This window comes from Aythya ferina, assembly GCF_964211825.1.
Source record: "Aythya ferina genome assembly, chromosome: 3".
NCBI lineage: Eukaryota > Metazoa > Chordata > Aves > Anseriformes > Anatidae > Aythya > Aythya ferina.
This window is the reverse complement of record NC_140298.1, coordinates 45,276,893-45,292,995: the sequence shown is the minus strand read 5'-3', so window position 1 is coordinate 45,292,995 and position 16,103 is coordinate 45,276,893. Positions and strand designations below refer to the sequence as shown.

Genomic DNA, 16,103 nt, shown 5'->3' with positions numbered 1-16,103 from the left:
AAATGTATTAGACTGTTCAGTGAGATCACATAAAATTACCCACACAAATTTGAAGAAATATCTTTAAACAAAAGAAAAAGTAGCTTACACATTCTTTCCTTTCCTTTCCTTTCCTTTCCTTTCCTTTCCTTTCCTTTCCTTTCCTTTCCTTTCCTTTCCTTTCCTTTCCTTTCCTTTCCTTTCCTTTCCTTTCCTTTCCTTTCCTTTCCTTTCCTTTCCTTTCCTTTCCTTTCCTTTCCTTTCCTTTCTTTTCTTTTCTAACCAAAGACATTTTGTAAGTATTGTGAATTTGGGACAAAAAGTTATTTTATTTTTGAATAGAGAATTAGGAAAAAAAAGTTGTTGCATTTCCTTCTGGTATTTTTAAATTAAACATTCTGATGCTCACATATAGTTTTAATTTCACAGCCAATCACATTTTTAAAGGATTAAGTCAAGCAATGATTAAATAGGCCAAGATGAAACTTTTGCTTCAGTTTTTCTGGTACATTCCTGGTATTGATAAAGTAATTTTTTTAATTTTACTTGACATAAAAGCCTGAACATTTTCCATGTGATGTCAGCTGAATTAATTTTCCCCTCTTCCTTTTTGCATTTTCAGTGATGAAACTGAAAAATTAAATTTGCTGATCTGTGCTGAATACGGCAGGGCATATGTTGTGCTTTTTTTAATTATTATTATTTTTTTTTACGTATGTAGTTAGCAAAAATGCAAGGATCCTTTTCTCGATTTGCATCATCCTCACCCATGCACAATCGCTGCTGGTTTCTATAAGATGCTTGTTTGGATTAGGAAAGCGGGAGCGTGCACAGCAGTACCAGTGGTGCAAATGTTGGCAGTGCTCTGGACCAGTTTCAGACTTCCTTCACAGCATGTCTGTGGAGCTACCATCTCACAAAGAGGTTTTTGTATTTTGTACCTAGAGGTGTCACTAGAATCAGTGATGCTGCACAGAAAGAAGCTAAGGTGTTTTTAAAATGACAGAGATATGTATTTTAATATGACCTATTTTTAAAAGAGTGACTAAACAATGAAAGTGGCATGCTGAGAAGTCTGGTTGTAATGGATTTCTCTCTTTTGGGAGAACTGTTTAAGGTATTTACCTCTTTAAGATCTTATGATAGGAAGTTCAGTCCAGAGAAATGTGCCAACCAGCTCCGGTTTCTAAATCAAGTCTCAGTCCGTGTGACTTTAGCTCCACAGATCTTTGTCTGAATAACAGGCCCCAACACACTGCTCTACACAAATTGAAATATATTCAAAGCTGACAGTTCCTGCTAGCTTACAGCCACAGGCTTGTCAGATTGAACTTGAAATCTGACCTGACCATACTCAAAATTCATCCCAAGTTCTCCTAACACTGCCTGATGAATTTTTGCCTGGCAGCAGGTTTTATTACAAGGGGATTTCTTGCAGTATGAGAAGCAGTTCCAAGCCATCTCAATAATAGTAATTATTTCAATGTTTCCTGGTTGCTAGATAGAACCCAGACTCTTGGAACTGTGCAAAAAAAAAAAAAAAAAAAAAAAAAAAAAAAATCAGTAATTTTATGTCAACTCAGCATGAAAATGTTTTGGATCTCTCACAGAAAGGAGCTTTGTGTTAAATATGTGTAAGAATCAATGAAACACTTTGTTCAGCCCAAAACAAAATGTTTTGTTTCATGCGGGGGAGATTTCATTCTTGCTAAACAAATGTGGGTCAGTCCTACTTAGCAAATCTTGTTTCAAACGATGACAGAACAACTGCCCTTCCTTTCTCAAATCTTATCATGGGAGGGGAAGGTGGGAGGTGTGTGTGAAACTTCAGTAAATTTGAATTCATTCGTAAATAGTTTCCTTTCATCTGAAATCATTGTGTGTGTGTGTGTGTCTTTTCTTTTCTTTTTTTTGTTTTGTTTGTTAAATGAGCATTTTTACCAAACAGTTTCAGCCAGTTCTATGTGTAGTCAATACTAGTTACAATCATTTAGCACTCTACCAGCTGCAAAGAAGGCCCGTGACTTGGTGAGCCTACATGTTTAGCCTGGGTTATTGATGGCATGTATGTGATGTGCTAGAGGGCTGCTAATTGCACCACTGATGATGTTTTCCTGCAATTTGGGTTGAAATGAATGTGTAGGTCTGCGAAGTTTGTGGTGTAAGAAGATGAAGTTCTCCTAGAGCTTCCTCATACCCGTCTCACAGGCTGTATTCCTACAGAGGCTGATAGAGGAATGGGTATCTGAGGAATGAAGGACAACTTCAGTCTTTGCTATTTTTGTTTTGCTTACAACGGACAAGACCTAATTTCAGGGGGGAAAAAAAAAATCCAACCATGAGGAGCTCTCTATGTCAAGGTCAGAAGTAAACCACCACATGATATTTTTCTGTCCAGTTTGAAAAGTATTGATGGCAATTGTAGGATGTTATTTAAACAGCTAGCTACCTTGTTAGCAGATTGTTTCAGTAAGGTACCTCCTATGTGGCAGAACTGCAGAAGAAAATATGGTTCTGCCCTCTTTTCAAGTTGAGAGGGCTTCTGAAGCTAATTTAACAGAAGCAGCTGCACCTTGGTGGGGACTCAGGACCACACCTCTTGGGGAGAGGACAAAGGGAGGCAGCTGACCAGGAGAAGGCTCAGAGCTGGTGAGCAAGTTCCCAGCAAAGCCACACACTGTAGGTACGTCCCTGCTCTCAGATACATCAGTGAGGACCTTTAGTCTCACCCCATTGCACTGAGATGGGATGAGCTATGCAGCTGATCTGAAGCAGTGCCTGTTCTTCTTCATTTTCTGATTTTGCCAACCTGTGTCTTAACAAGTTAATTTACATATAAAAATAATACTTATGCTAGGAAAAAGGAGATAAAACTCTCTCAAAGTTCTGTAGTAGACAACAATTCTACCATTTTTTCAAATGATTCATTAAGTATTGTTTTTGTGTCTTTTTAAGTATCCTGAAGGTCCCTGGGGTTGACGAGAGAAAGGGCTGAAACCAACTCCACCAGAATCCATTCTTGTCTTTCTCTAATGGCTTATAGATCGTGCAATTTCCATAAACGCTCTTTGAAGGGAAGCTATGTGGGATTTTAACAGCTTTTTGAGTTCATGTGGGTGTCACTTGCTTTGATGTACGCCAGAAACAAAACAAGAGCATGGCTGAAGGAAACAATCAATGGATTTTAAGGTGAGTGATAAGCACTGGGTTTAGGAATACACCTAGCTGGGGGTTATTGCACCCCGAAGACAGCAGTAGCACTGAGCTACCACTCTTTTGTGTCTAAGGAGAAGTCCCTTTATTGCATTTTAGTGGGCATACTAAAAATGTGTTATGCTTTTATAAGTAAGATATTTTTGCCCATTGGTGACAAGTTACTTATTACCACAAGCTTGAAAGGAGTGCTTGGGGACAGTGATTGTACTCAGATCTAACTTACAGCTGGATTTTCACAAGCCTTTTTATACAAAAGAAGTCTTGTTTGGAGTTATCTGGCTAAGAGACAGGAAAGATGCAGCAAAGTGTTTTACTGTTGCAATATTAGTGATAAAGCTGAGTTGTAACACATGTGGGAGAAGCTCTAAGGCAAAATCATATTAGGAATAATTCTTGAAGAATATTCTGTGAGGAGATAATTGGATTAAGGTTTCTCCTTTGGTCTGCTGTCTCCTAGTGAAGGATTTCAGCTCTCATTTGCAGCCTGTCCTCTTGCAGTATGTCACCAGTGTCCAAAGCCTTCCCCCAGCACCACCACTGCACCATGGTTTGTTTCTGTCTCAGTGCAAGAGATGGGTGCTGGGGACATGTTGGTCACAGCCTGGAGGTGAGCTTGTGTTTCCCACCAGCTCCAGCCTGCTTTCCTGCCCACGATGCTTTACCCACTTCTTTCAGCCCAGGTCTATCTATGTGTGTTCACATCCCTGCACACAGTGCATCTGTTACTTAAAGCTAGGCTTTTTATTTCATTTTTAATATCACACTTGTGGGCCAGGACTTTGAGGACTGTGAAGAGAAGAAAAAAAAAAAAAAAGGCAGTGCAAAACCAGCCAGTGCCTATAGTCTGCAGAGAGCTGGATGCTTCAGCTCCCTGACACAGAAGGTGAAATGTTGGGGAAAACACTATCTTGCTGAAGTTACTATTTTTGTTGAAACATATCCTCCCCTATTAGGTTTCCACGTATCAGGAACATCCAGCCCCTCTGTTTGACAGCCTCAGTACTTTCACAGTGTCCTGCAGCATTTTTGACTCTTTCAGGGGTAGGAGCCGCTGGATCAGGGAAAGTGTGTCCCTAATAGGGCAAACAGAACAAATGGCAGTGAGAGGCAGGTTATGGTTTCTAGCTGAAAGGGCAGACAGGCTAAGCTTTAAAGGTGCATGCAAGTAACCATCAAGAAAGCAATTGCTTTATTCGCAAACAGCACATTGTCAAGTCAATTGCTGTGATTACTTTCTAAATACAATTCCTTTACCAATGTAGTAAATGGAGACACCTATGCAGACTGATAAACAGAAGTGAAAAATGGTAGCTCAGATGAAATCACTGAGCCAAAGGCAGGATTTGCTACTTGTGTTGGGAGGTAAATGTACCTTAATGCTTGAGGATAAGAATCAAGAAGTGTTTTCTACATGAGCCTTCTGACTGTAATGGGTATATTGGGAAAAGCAATGTCTGTAATTGGTTTTGGGCTACTTTCAGAGACAGTCCAGTTCATTTTGACTAGCAAAATATTTGAATATTTAATCTTCATGAAATGTTGCTTTTTAAAAAAAATACTTTTGTACAGAGGAGAAGTATTTTGTCCCAATTTATACAGTTGGCTCAGCTGTTACTGTGTCCAGTGGAGGAGGGGAAAATGCTGTTACTTGGGAGAATTAACTAACTGAATTTGGGCTGTGATTTATGACTTCTGACACAGTCCTAAACAAAGCTGACATGGCATACGACTGAGCTGAACTGATTGATCCATTAGTAACCCAGCACTCTTGACCCAGGCAAGAGTTGATTACATGAGGAAGAAACTGAGGGGTGGCCAGTGGTTACAGCAGCCACTGACACCCCTTCCAGAGGATCCTGAGAAGAGGTGAACGTGGTCATTTACTGGATAGGTTTGTCATGCAGGTAGCACTCAGTATGTCCTGCTCCTGTTTAGCTGTTGCTGCAGATGTTGCGAGGTCCCTGCTGTATCACACACTCTCACTAGGCTCCACACCGCCTGCTTGAATTTCAGTCGCAGAAATGATTACTGCTCTGTGCTCCCTGCTGCAGCTGAGAATTCGGTACTGCCAGGAAAAATCAGCTCTGTATTTCATTTCCATCCCCATATTTCTTTTAACATCCATTGCATGAACCCCATTCACAGTTTAACCACACCACTGTGCTACTGGCTCCAGAGGAGGCAAGGAGCACAGAGCAGCCTTGTCATGAACAGGTGGTAGGCAGGGACCCTTACAGGAGAGAAGTGCCCTGCTTTTGGTCTGTTTTGTGACAACAGTGCGGGCATTGAGGGAGCTGCTGGAGCAGTGCAGGAGAGCTGCAGGGTGAGGCCAGGCACGACGTGGCCTGTTCTCCTGAGGGATGGCACGAAGTCACTGCACAGGCCCAAACCTGCGTGACCCTGACATCCAACTTCTTCCTGAAGACAGCAGAAGCCCTGTGAAGAGGCATGAGAAGTATTCATGTAATATTTGTATAATATAAATATTGGTATAATATTTTGTGAATATTATTATTTACTTTAATATTTGCGAAGCCCCACCTGTATTTGGAAACCTGCCCACTGACCCTTGGGACAAATGGTGCAGACAACCAGCAGGACCCGTAGCCAAGCTGGGAGGTGCTGGTGGAGCTGTCTGGAGGTATCTATCTCTGCCTCCAGCTGTCTCCACAGCAGAACACCCCTGCAGCAGCAAGACCTGCCCGTGGGCTGCCCTTCCTACTCATGCCCACCAGGAGCTCACCCCTGCTTCCCCACACCTCCAGGCATAGCCTGGGCTGCCTGCAGGCAGCAGCAGCACTCCTCTGGCTGGAGCCTTGCCCTTTTTCAGAGCAGTGGTCCCTGGGACACTTTTATTCCAGAAAAGGACCCCCAAAACCATATGTATTTTGTACCAGCAACAAAACATCCATTGGAGCATAACAGCATGTTACTGCTGTTGGTCACTGCAGTGAAGTTTATCTGATGGACTCCATCTTGTGTCTGGCCATCCTGCGCTCCCTGGTGGGCTTAGCCCAGGGCTCGCTGCTCCCTGAGGCTCTCCAACACAAAGCATTAGCAGGGGCTGGAGCTTCAGCAAAGCATTGACTGGGAGATGAATGGGTCTGCGTTAGCTGCTGCGATGGTACTTTACATTTTAACAGCTCTGGAGAAACTCTGACAAACATCCTGCAGATTAACTGCTCCACTGCAGGTGTTTCCTGCTGCCTCCCTACGTGCAGCATCGATCCTGGGTGCCAGTCATCATATGAAAGCACAGATTTGTGAGACAGCGCGGTGGTGGATGGAGTCGGGATGAACTACTGCCATAGCCTGGAAATTGATGTGGAGATGGGTGGCATCTGTTAGAGGCTGTAGAATAGAAACCAAAGCAATTCTCCTGCACAGAAGTCTCCCAGCCCTTCTTCTAGGCAGCCCTTGAGGATTGGGCTTTCACCTTCCTTTGCTCCCCGCTCCACATTCCCTTCCAGGTGGCAACCAGCAGCCCCCAAACCCTGCATCAAGGTCAGGGAGAGGGAGGAGATGGGCCATCACCTACATGGTGACACTGCACTACAACACTGTTTCTGCTTCCTAGCCAGGCAATACTCCAAGCCTGGGCTTGAGGAACAGGAATTCGCATGAGAAAGAAAGAAGAACCCCATTTGTTGTGCTTCCCCCCTCAATAAGAGTGAGGTGTGGAGAAGAAAATACAGCAGTACTGGGGCCTGGGGTGAATGGATTCCCCAGCCACGTGCAGTGTGGGGACACCCATCACCCCTGTACTCTGTCCCTGCTCACATAAGGGAGGGGAGAATGATTTTGGGGTGTCTTGAGATGACACAATTTCAGAAAATGCAGAATGAAGACGCCCTGACACAAAGGTCATCTAAAACTGAGACAGAAGCAGCTTGTTTCAGGCATGGTCCCATGGCCTCTGTGGCAGCGCTTTCCTTCCTTCTCATCACTGAAGGTGGACACCAAGCCCCCCTTGGAAGCTATGAAGGAGCATAATTTGATACAGGTCCCCAAGTGAGCAGCAGTATATTTGGCTGAAAGCTACCTGTGTTAAGGCCAGAGGCAAGCGTCTGGAATTGCTGGTGAATGATCCCATCTCGCGTGGAAATTGCATTGCATGTCAGCCACTGTGCTCTGCTCTGCTATAATGAAAAGTAATTCGACCAAACATTTTTGCACGTTATTCTTCTGTTAGAACGATCATCCCATGTGCCAGCGGCACCTCTCCCTCTGCAGCAGCCAGGACTGGCTGCCCACAGTGGGGCTCCTGCACTGCCAACTGCTGCACTGCTGCAGCAGGCAATAACACACGGATCCAGGGGAGAGAGCGCATCCTCTTCTTCATGGTGCATGTGAGGTAGTTTGTTCTTAAGACAGAATGTATGCACACAGAAGAAACCTGAAAATGGTTCTTCCACCTGTTCCTGTTCACTCTGGGGTATGGAATTCCCTCTGTGTGTTTCTTATTTAAACTCTGGGATGAGTTAAACAAAAGCAAAACAACTAGTAAGATGTAGCTACCTCACCATACTCTTCTCCAATGGATTAATGAGGGGAAGACAAAACTACGTCTCACTTAACAAAAAAAAAAAAACAAACAAACAAAAAAAAAAGTAATCATGCAGATTCATCTTTTTTTTTTTTCTTTTTTTTTTTTTTTTAAATTAATTATACACTATCTTGTGTCCATTTTGCAAAGATGCAGAGTTTGGACTCTCTACTGTACAACATTTTTTGAATTAAGGTTTATCTTTCTGCCAGACCCCTTTCGTCCGTCCACCCAGCAGGAGTGCTCTCCCAAAAAAAAAGGAAGCCTATGGTGCAGAGCGATCAATCCTCACTGCATGCTGATAAGCAAGAAGCACAAAATGTACAGCATCCCTGCTCATGCAGCTGGTCTCTGTGAAACCAAAAGTTCAGGCTGATTATTATTTTGGGGGGGAATTTGCTCTTTTGGCCCAGAGAGAAAATAATTTATGGTCTAACTGGTCTGAGCACTAAATCCAAGGAACAAGGATCCAGCCAGAGATTCCTATTAAAGGGTTAGTATCCATCATAATTGGCTGATGGGGTGTTTTGAAACTTCATTAATCACTGTGCTGGCAGCGAGCAAATTAGAAACTCTGTGTTCTGCCGCTGACTTCCCATTTCACTGAGCGAGTTGAGCACAAAGCATGCGTTACTGGCATCAGCAATTTCAAAAGTGGGTGTTTCTCTGGATGTAAATGGTGCTTAATAATGTTCCACCTTTGACTGAAACTAGGGCACGCCCTGCCATGAGGTTCTCATCATCTAATTAAGCTTACTCAATCCGAACCCGGCGGTATCATGCAACGCAGGCTGGGTCTCGCTGCCAGATTAACTCTTCAGCTTGTCTCTGCAGAAAGGCCGTACTCCAGGAAAGTGGCGACGCCTGGCAGGGCCACCCTCCTGCTGCCCAGTGGGCCACCACGCACCACCCCACGGCTGCCACCTCTCGCCCCTTCCCTCTGCTCCCCCACCCAAACACTCGTTTCGAGGAGGGAGAAGCCCAAAGGGGAACAGTTAGTGCTTTGTGATCATGGACCCCATTTTAACTGATAAGGCTCTCAGCTCATCTTTACAGCTTGTGTTTCAGCTGTTATTTATGACGACAATGAAAACCACGGAGCTTGCAGCATGCAGGCAGCTTCTCCAGAGATTTCCTTCCCTTTTAGTGGCTTTCTGATAGCAAATGCCCTGCCACCCAAAAACTCCCATGTCCTGGCCTGCCAGGTGCAAGGGTGCTCCTGGCCACATATGAAATGAGGCAGCACACAGCAGGCTTCACCCCTACCCTTTGTTCCTATCCCCTAAGGAGAAAAATAATTTGGAAAACAGGTGTAAGGCTGGAGAGCTGTCCCTTTTGTACGCTTGCAGTTTTAGCCACACAATCACCATAATAATGCTTCATAATTATATCTTGCATCTTTCAGCTGTACATTTCAGCCAAAGTTATGAATGTTTAATTAAACAAGCCTCACCACTAGCTTTGGGGGCAGGTCGGCACTCAGATGATATCTGTTCTCATGAGGCATTCAGAGAGCTGCAGGGACGTACAATTGTGGGGAAAGCCTGCCCTGCAGAGCGGTGCAGGAGCAGCTTCTCCTTCTCCTGTACTTCTCTGCTCAAGGTGCTCCGTTCCTTACAGGAGAGGCCACACTCTTCTTCCCTTGTGAAGTACCTCAGCTGCCAGACAGCACCCACCGAATGCTCTCTAGCTTGCTGGGATTCTGAGGCTCCTTGGAGCACGCTGGCGATGTGTAACATTGAAGGTGCCTCCCCCATTTTAAATGCCAAACCATCCATTCGCCTTTCTTTTTTTTTTTTTTCTGTCATGCATTTGTTCATAGCATTTTTCAAGCCCCTTTGGGGACTCAAAAGGTCCCCATAAGGACTGTCTCTGCTGTCACTTTCGTGTGTACTTTGTTTTTAACTTTTGAGTTAAAAGAGAGTTCTTGTTATCCTCATTTCTGCTGCCCAGGAAGGTACCACACCTTTACCCAAAGAAATTCTTTTGCTTGGCATGCTCTGCACTGCCACTGGTGCAGATGGGGCATCAGACAGCGGGCTGATATTAGGACAGCTAAGCAACATAGACTGGCCTAATTTGTATCCTCTGGAGGGAGAAAAATCATGTTTGTTTTTTGGTTGTTTTTTGTTGTTGTTGTTGTTTTGGTTTATTTTTTCCTGCAAGTTCACGTGCATTATGAGAAAGGAGAGTTCATGTCAAATATTTGCTGGCATTTGTAATATGAAAGAACTAATGAGCCCACTTTGCCATCTGCTCTGTAACACGAAGCAAACGAAGAGAGTCAGCTTGCTGATTACATGGATCACCAGGGTGTACAGGGCTCACAGGAGATGGCAGAGCTGCCTTGCCTTCCCGGGCACCAGCAGAACTTCATTGCTGTGTGCTGCGCAAGTGCCCAGGGCTTTATTTACATCAGGAGTGTGCTGCATCCATTTCAGCAGAGGCCCAGCTGTGGCAGGGAAGCACCAGAGCGAAGAAGGCACTTTTATTGCCAGATGATGAAAGCTAAGCTCTGGTGCCTCTTGACCCCTAGCCATGAGCTGGCAACTGTGACACCTAAAGAAACCTGCTGCAGAGAAACTAGGAACTTGCAGAGAAGAATTTTACTTACATGGGTAAACGTGCAATGCAACAGGTTCAGAGCAATGAAACAGAGCAGATGGCCTGCAAAAAGCATGGGTAAAAATGACAATGTCATTAATTGCATGATTATGTGCACAATGAACAACAGAGAGAAAAAAATCTTTATCTTCAAAACTGAAGTTTTATGATAGAGAGTGCGGGCAACTTGTTAGGAAAGGAATCCTACCTAACAAAGCTAAGTGACTAAGCTTCAGGGGAGGTCTTGGGGCACCTGCAGGTGGAAATGTCAGTATGGATGGATGCTCATTGCAACAACCTCAACATGAGCCCTATAATCTTCTTTCTTCCTATCTCACCATTGACAGAAAATTATTTTAATCTGTCTGCGAAGTTCCACAATTTTAATTCCAAATAATCTACAACTATAAAGGTTGCTAATAAAGTATTGCTTATATATATATATAATATATATATATATTGCTATATATATTAAATCATTTTGAACTATACAAAGTTATATTATCCTGTATGAGGCAACAAATTTATCTGCTGGACATTTATGATAAAGCAACCTTGCTAAAGACTGCCTACAGCAAGAACAGAGTTTACTTCATCTTCTCAATTCCGGTGTTTTTTGGTCACTTTATTTCTTATAGTATAACTAAAGCTACAGTGGGAAACTACTGTCTATACATTTATTCCAGTTTTGCTAAACCATGGTTTATATTGGCATAAAGTGTTTAAAGCCATCTTCAATTATTTTCAGTAAACAAGTGTCTTAAGAGGTTTAATCTGCCTTGTGTATTTAATATTGTGTGTTTAATATACTCTACTCTACTGCAATGGTTAACATGGTGTTTTTATGCAGCAGCAGCAAACATTTCCTTGCCAGAGTTGAAACCACAGGGAGGCACGGTGTCAGAGGAGAACTCCTGAGAGCCATGCTGTCTTATGGGGCACCCCAAAAGTACTGGCTGTATTCTGTACTGGGACAAAGCAACCTCAAGCAGCCGTGTCCCACTGCCAACTACCTGATGAGCAACAGGAGGCCTCGCAGAGGGCTGGCTGACTGCCTGGGGCACATGCCCAAGGGTGCATTGCTCTGGTCAGCAGGTGCTTGTGTCCAGGGTCCTCCCAAGGGCCTCCTGCAATGCCCAAGCCAAAATTTTTACCGCTGTACCAGCAGATTTGAGATCTGCTACCACACCCAGTGCTTTGCTCTTTCCAAACCTACCTTTCTACGTGCATTTCTCACATAAAGACACAGGAACAATCAAGCCCAAGAAATATAGTGGGAACCCTTTGTGCTGACATTCTGTTTTGTGCTGTAACAACACGTGAAAAGGGCATTTTCGAGTCTTGCCCTTGTAGTCTGAAAAACGATCATGCTGGGCAAGGGCCAGGATCTCTGCTTTTGAGGGGGATACATGTTCCTTTCTCTTTCAATGTGAGCACATGCATTTTAAGAAGGAAGATAAACCCCATCAACACATTTTGCACTTGGTGTCTTTTCAGATATTCCTGTGCCAGAGCATCTGTCATGCCTATGTTAGGTTGTAGTGTGGGGCAGGGAGTGGATCTGCAGGCCCCAACAGTGGATGCTGAGGATGCAGTGATCACATTAGACATGCTGATACCTTTACGTTAGATTTGCCCTAGCTGAGACCCATAGATATCAGCATTGGGAGTGCATCTTACTGCTTAGCTTCACCTGAAAGAGATCTTTTGTGCCCTGAGACCCCTTTGCATTGAAAACCAAAGAGCAGGCCATGGCCTCGACTGGATATGTTTCACAAGCACATGCCCAACCTAAATTAAGAAATTTAGAAGGAGAAATCTGTAGATTTATGCTAATGCTAACCTGAAAATCAGGTATAAATCAAAACCTGGACTTGCGCTCATGTCTGATTTTAATGTTCAGAGGTCTGAAACAAGGAGGCGGCATCAGAAATGTTCTGAATAGTGTTTTTTGAGTATTTGTGAAATTTACTTATCTGCAAGAAAGGTTCTGAAAAGTTATTGTTAGGACTTTTTTGTTAGGACTTTTTCAACAATTTTAGCAAAAAATATGCAGCATTAGTCTCATCTGTGGACCTACTGGAAAGACTTGCCACCTGGTGTCCCACAAGTATGAATTACTGGGCTATGAGTTTTATTCAACCACTTCATGAAGCTAGCCTAGACCTGCATTTAGTGGGCACAGGGCTTCAGTGCCCTAACAGGACTGTCATGTACACTCTTAAAAACACTTTGGTTTCCACCAGGACATGGGGTAACTTGTCAGATTTTATGGGCCCCCAGCATTTCTGTTATCACACTCTTAATGGATTAAATATTAAGGAAGCATTTGAAATTGAATCTGCCTCATCTTAACTCTACTCTTATACATCTTAAGTATTCTTCAAAGTTTGCTAATGAGCTTCTGTAGCCTTAGTAAGGCCAAGATGTGCCATAATTACAAATGTCTAAATCACTCTGAGTAGTTTGTATCTTTGCATTCAAGTGGAGATACTAAAAGGCATACTGCTGCATGTAGATGAAACCACACACATTCATACTTATTTCTCAGGCTGCTCTCACTATAATGAGGGACAGAATGAACCCTGAGCCATAGAGCTGTTTTACCAGTGCAAACAGAGTGGAAACACAGATGAAATCATCTCTCACCTCCAGGTCGCTGGTGTGATTCCTTCAGAAAACAGCACTGCTGACTGAAAGTTTTTGGTCAGATACTGAGAGCTTAAGAAACCCCATGATCTCAGCACAGCTGCTAATGGAAAGCAAACCTAGCACTAACTCATGTCACTTTTGGCAGCCGCAGCAGAAAGGCCAAACTCTCAAATCAGCATGGGGGCTGCACAGCCCTCTTAGCCCAGAGGTGGCTCCACAGTGAGCAGTGCATTATCCTGGCAGGGTGGAGATTGGAAAAACTTGTAAGGCAACCTTTTCAATTGTCCCCATCACTGGGTTAAGAGAAGGTCACTTTACATCTTAGTCTGTAGGTTCCCATTTATAGAAAAGGAAAGAAAATATACGTATAGAAAATTATTTATTAATAGATAGGAGAAAAAGTTGCCAAAATAGACACTTACAGCTTTTATCACACATTTTAGAACAAACTTTATTCTGAAATAAAAATTTGAACTTCCTGGGGATAGATCTGAAACTTGTTTACTTTATTCAGTCTTTATTCCAGCAGAATTTCCTAGTGACGTGACAAGGAGTTGAGCCTCTGCTAGGCCTAGGGACTCGGAAAAGTCTTCAGAGTTTTGACCTTTTCACAGTAAAGTTTGCCTTCAGAGAAGGTGCCTGAGGCACTTTCTCTTGTTCATTCTGCTGATGTGCAAAAAAATGCTCCTCTTCTTCAGACAAATCCATTCACATTCATTTGCTTGAAAATCAGGGCAAAAATCAAACAACCATCTCTCTGCCTATCAGTGTTGTGTAGAAGGAGAGACTGGATGTTTCTGCTGCTCAAAGAAGTGTAAAGATATAAAACTACTAATTCATAATGACAAGGCAGGAATCAGGAGCATGAATTTGCAATTCCAGCCTTTCTAAAAATCTGCACAAGGTGTAGGTGGCCAGCAGCTTTCTTCAGCCGTCTGAACAGAAAGGTGAAAACGAATGTGACAACCTTTCCCTGCCAAGAGAGGGAAGGCAAGGGTTAGAGACATGCATTATTCAGCAGCAGGTTTATATCCATGCCACAGACAGACACAGGCACCATCTTACTGCAAAGTTACAAAATGGAGGGCATTGGGACAGGGAAGAAAAGAACTTGCAAAGACTAGAAGAGCTAAATCTGCAGTTAGGGAAGGAGGTAGGATGGAAGTGAATGTCTAAGAAATCAAACAAGATGTTTTTGAGGACCAGAATTAAGAAGGACTGATCTTTTACGTGTGTACAGCTCAAGGCCTTTGATGGTGGCTAAAACACAAGCCACAGAATAGCTTTGGGTCTGAAAGATTTTGTTTTAGAACTTACAAGGATCCTTTCTAAAGTATAATCACTGATACCTAATAAGGCTGCAGCTTTGACTTGGTTAGGATTCTTGTCTTTTTCTTAGCAATCTATTTCTATTAAACCTGTGAAAATTTAATATTTTAATCCTCACCATTCTGTTAAATGTGGTTGAAACTGGCCAATCAGTTCAAAAGTCGGTAGTGACACACACGTATACACACAAAACAAGGCTCAACCTAAGTCTTGTTTACAAAGAAAATGAAGCTAAAAAACCTTCAGGATGTGAAAAAGAGAATTCTAAGTTATGAAGGTTTTTGGTTTTCCTGTTGGGACATCGGACTGGAGAAATCTTTGCCGTGCCCTGAGCCACACCAGCTTTGTGGTTGTTTCATTCTTTGGCCCAGCACAGCCTTCACTCCAGCAGCAGTTCCCATCATGTGGCTGAAAACGTGCAGCTGAGTTTATTTAGGTTTCATACCTTAGATGAAGGCCTTTTACATTTTAAGAGGGAGAGACCTCATCTGTATGTGAAGCCAGGAAAGTAAAGGGGTTGCTTAATGGCTAACCTGTTTGATCAATGTGAGCTGTACCATGAGCACATTGTTTGGGGAACTCTTGTGGAGGGAATGCTGCAAACAACTTCTAAAAGACTGTGCTTTAATGTGGGTTAAGTCCTCTGTACGAGGGAGGGGCTGGTATTCATGGGTGAGCCTGTAATGAAATGTGCTGTCTGATGCTGGCCTTGTTGAAGGCCAATTCAGAAGATGAATAACTTTTGTTAAAGTGAATGGCGATATAATTGCTTCCTGAGGAAAAGTGTTTGTGTGGGTGGTGGGGAGGGAGGAGGTGATGATCTCAAATAGGGCAAGTAAATGGTAGCTCTGCTCTGTTGTCCAATCCGACAGGCTTGTGCTGAAATTAAGAAACAGCCTGATTGGGCTGATTCCTGAAGTTTCCCAGCAGTCAGAGGCAATGTGTTACAGTAAGCAAGCAGTCTCCAAGCATAGTGGTTAGTGCCTAGTGCTTCAGCACCCAGAGCCCCTGCAGCTGCATTGGGGCAGGGTGAGGAGCAGGGCATGCCTTCTCGGGGCAGCGGATTAGTAGGGTTTATGCAGCTTTGCCGTTCATCTACATGACAGGTACACGGTGCCCATTGACTCATCTGAGAGAAGCGTTAGCAATAGGTGGCAGGCAGTGCAGCAACACCAAGCCACGCCACGGGTGGGTGCCTTCTCGTCTCTGTAGTGCCCTGGTGACCCCGGGGAGGAGGAACCAGCCACTAGTGGGCTTTCCATGTTGGGTTTCGGTGTTGACTCAGACTGGAGGAGTTAGAGTCATAGTAGCTGCTTCACACTTCAACAGGCCTTTGTTTCTTGTTAGTACGTGGATAAACAGGGCACTTGGTAGAAAGAGGGTATTTACTGGGGTCTTTTCTCAGCTCTAGTTGAAGAAATGGATCTGAACAAGTGATCTTTGTCTAGCAGTTCAGAAGAGGCTGAAAATGATGAATTCAAGGCGCCTGCATGCTCTGCTGGTGGCTCTCATATAAATCACCTGACCAGCCTCTATAAAAGCATTATGCTTGCCTCTGCCTTGTGTAGACATCATGCCTTAGGGCTTCACTGCTGGAAGAGTGTGTGCTTTCCTCATGCAAGCAAAGTTTTGGCCTTAAATCCCACACATATATATAGATACATATTGTGCTTTCTGACAGGGAAACACATTCCTGGCCTCCGGCACCCAGGGGTACCAAGGAGCTGACAGGGTGACTCAGCCCATGAGATACTCAACCAGAAAGCCCAGCTGGGCC

At 43.7% G+C, this 16,103-nt stretch overlaps 1 long non-coding RNA gene across 1 annotated transcript in view; it reads left to right on the top strand.

Annotated features, from left to right (window-relative positions):
- Positions 1 to 2,572: 2,572 nt before the first annotated feature.
- Positions 2,573 to 16,103, top strand: part of LOC311434858 — a 50,528-nt gene continuing 36,997 nt past the window's right edge. The window contains exons 1-2 of the long non-coding RNA XR_014691779.1: positions 2,573 to 2,662; positions 2,935 to 3,168. This is a non-coding gene — a long non-coding RNA (uncharacterized lncRNA). The remainder of the gene's footprint in view (positions 2,663 to 2,934; positions 3,169 to 16,103) is intronic.